At 36.8% G+C, this 3,312-nt stretch overlaps 1 protein-coding gene across 3 annotated transcripts in view; it reads right to left on the minus strand.

Moving 5' to 3' along the window:
- Window positions 1-3,312, minus strand: part of LOC106880780 (CUGBP Elav-like family member 1-A) — a 231,347-nt gene that overhangs the window by 35,155 nt on the left and 192,880 nt on the right. For all 3 annotated transcript variants that reach the window (XR_001410780.2, XR_001410781.2, XR_001410782.2), the window contains one exon: window positions 1,963-2,058. The gene's annotated coding sequence lies outside the window, so the exon portion shown is untranslated. The remainder of the gene's footprint in view (window positions 1-1,962; window positions 2,059-3,312) is intronic.

Below are 3,312 nucleotides of genomic sequence, written 5' to 3' on the forward strand. Positions count from 1 at the left end.
AGATGGCTGTCCTCAAGATGTTCTGTAAATCGATAAAATAAGCGTTGCCCCGTCTGTCTGAATTGTAGAGGGAAAGCCTTATGTATTAAATAAGATTGGTAGAAGTAAAGCTGGAGAAATTATTTGTATGGAAAAGATGTGGTTGAATTTGGTAAGGAAGGTGGTGTCGGAGAGAAAATGCAAACAAGGATGAGGGGAGCAAGAAGTTACCCAGAGTGCATGCTTGGGTAGAAAAGGAGCTACGCACATGTAGATCATGTAGATTACAGGCGCACTCAAAGAGGAGGAGTGATAGGTTGGGAAGATGTGGAAAGTGCTGAAGTCAGATAGAGGATTCGGAATGCACAGAGAAAACTGCACTGGAGAGCTAGTATTGAAAGATAGTAGGTATGAGGCAAAAGGAATGCGGTTGAAGAAGAGGTGGACGAGAGCGGAGATGCAGTCGACGTCACAAGCGTACGTGAGGGCAAATTTGACATGGCAAGGTTTACGTATCAAGTGAAGGGTTCAGCCATGTATTAAGATTGTATCACAAAACCATGGTCGCCGTTTTATAGACGATGGAAGTGGAGGAATTCAGCGTAGGAGAGGAAGTGAAATCAAAGTAGAAATGAGTATCCGTGGGTTTGTAAAAAATGATGATAGTGAGGATAAAGGAGGGGTTATCTGTGTGAATAGCTAGGATATAAATTGCAGCAAAAATACTTAACACTTTGAAGGAATGAATTGTGTTTTTAAATGGTTAAATGGCTTTTCCACTATGTGATTGCTTCGCTTTCAACATTCAGCTGCATATCAAGCCATCTGATAAACACATACATACATACATGCATGCATACATACATACATACATACATACATACATACATACATACATACATTCATACATACATACAAAAAGAAACCAACCTACTAGCTCGCACATTACAAATACAATCTGTAAGCGGAACAGTAATATTATGCAAGACATTTTCTCAGATATAAAACGTGACATTGTTTTCGTTGTCTACATTCCAAAGATCTCATGGGGGGGGGAGGATTTAGGTAATTAAAAACAGAAAAGAACATGCATACGCACACACATACATACATACACACATACATACATACATACATACATACATACATCCATACATACATACATTTATACAACATCATCATCATCATCATCTTTTAAAATCCATTTCCCATTCTAGAATAGACGTGTGTGTGTGTGTGTGTGTGTGTGTGTGTGTGTGTGTGTGTGTGTGTGTGTGTGTGTGTGTGTGTGTGTGTGTGTGTGTGTGCAGGTGTATTGTTTTATGTTTCTTACAAAATGTAATTATCCAAAGACAATCTTTAGCGAAATAGCTGATGAGGACTAAATTTTCTTTTGTGTTCTTACCGAGTGTGCATATTTTTTTTCTCCTATGCAGTGTTTCGTTTATCTTGTGGCTAAACTATCTACGCCCCTAATCATATAAGGTTATATGATTAAGGAAAGTAGATAGTTTAACTATAAAATAAAGCTACCATATCTAAAAGAGGGCATCAAGTAATTATTATTGTAACAAGATTCAACAGTTTGCCAAGAGGACTGAAACCTTGCGCAGTAGGTGACCTTAGTTGAAATTGGATTCAAGCTACTTGAAGCCGATATCAATAATTCTCGTAGTGCAATACAGTATACTCCCCATATATGCATTTGATCGATATTCAATATAGCATGTCTTAGTTATTGATTGGTCGTGATATAAGTGATGTTCTTTAGAAAACATCGTGATTCGCTATAAAACAAGATATTAACAAAGTGACCTTCTATAAACACAAGTTCAAACCACTACAGTAGCGATAATGTGTTTGCTTCCAATATTTGTGGAAACATTCACTTAGCTATTTTCTCAATTGAACAGTCATGTTTTTATATATAATTATATGGTACCTGTATCAATAATCATATATAGAATTCCGTAGGTAACTTACCTGTAAGGTTATAATAAATGAGAAGGTCGCCATCGTTGTCCTGTTCACAGACACACTACTTTGGTTACACTGAGGCCCGAACTCTCCAAACCGACACTGTAATAAAAGATATGAAATATATATTTAACTGCTATAAAATTAAAACATTGGAATATTAGGATAATGGTTGTTAGAATAGTGAAGTACTGAGGAAGAAAAAGTAGTCCTTACTTAAAGAACAAAATCTCTTGTAAGGCTTAAACACCTTAGACTCTTGTTATCTCAAGAAGACAATGAACAAAGGATATCTAAAATACGATATCCACACAAACACAAAAACTACTATCATGTGGGTGTTATAACGATTCGTAGTTGTTACACTGCATGATGATTTCAGTACCATATAAAGTACACCAGATGTTTATCGAAGTAACATAGCATAACAGGTGTCATCACAATTTGTCAAACATGATTGATATCACCTCAATGTGTTATATATGACAGTTGTCATCTTAAGATGTTATATACAACTGATGTCACCTCATTATATTTAGTATAACAAGGCGGCGAGCAGGCAGAATCGTCAGCACGCCAGGCGAAATGCTTAGCGGTATTTCGTCCCTCTTTGCATTCTGGGTTCAAATTCCTCCGAGGTCCACCCTGCCTTTCATCCTTTTGAAGTCGATAAAATGAGCACCAGTTGAGTACTGGAGCTGATATAATCGATTTACTTCTCCCTCGAAATTGTTGGCTTTGTGCTAAAATTTGAAATCAATATATACAGTATAACAAATGTCGTCACCTCAGCATGTTATATGGTATTATATCTGTGAATGTAAGCATTATCATCGTTTAACGTCCACTTTTCCATGCATGCATGGATCATATGGAATTTGTTGAGGCGCATTTTTTGCTACGGCTGGATGCTCTTTCTGTTGCCAAAACAAAGTTCTTCAAATCACAAACTTCCATTTTGAAAAAGGACAAGTTAGATAATGAAATCTTAAGGGTGACCATCAGATGAGTCTTAGATGATGAGCTTCTTGGATAAGAGCTAACTTGGAGCGAAACAACAACAGTCAGAAACTCGAGAATATAACAGCCCAGTTTTCGGTTTCAAATTGATTCCATTTCAAACAGCAAAACTTTATGGAACTAAAGAGACGAAGTAACTTCTCGTTTATTGTCTCATAATTGAGAAGTGTCTTTAGAATTGGTTGCCAACAATTTCCTCCTTTCCAACAACGGTAAATCGATGAACATAAAGAAATATGTGTGAATATATGTGTGTTTACATACGTATGTACACGGGTGTGCACATGCAGGTGCGCCAATGTATCTGTGGATACACACATATATATGCACACACAC

Source organism: Octopus bimaculoides, chromosome 2 (assembly GCF_001194135.2).
Source record: "Octopus bimaculoides isolate UCB-OBI-ISO-001 chromosome 2, ASM119413v2, whole genome shotgun sequence".
NCBI lineage: Eukaryota > Metazoa > Mollusca > Cephalopoda > Octopoda > Octopodidae > Octopus > Octopus bimaculoides.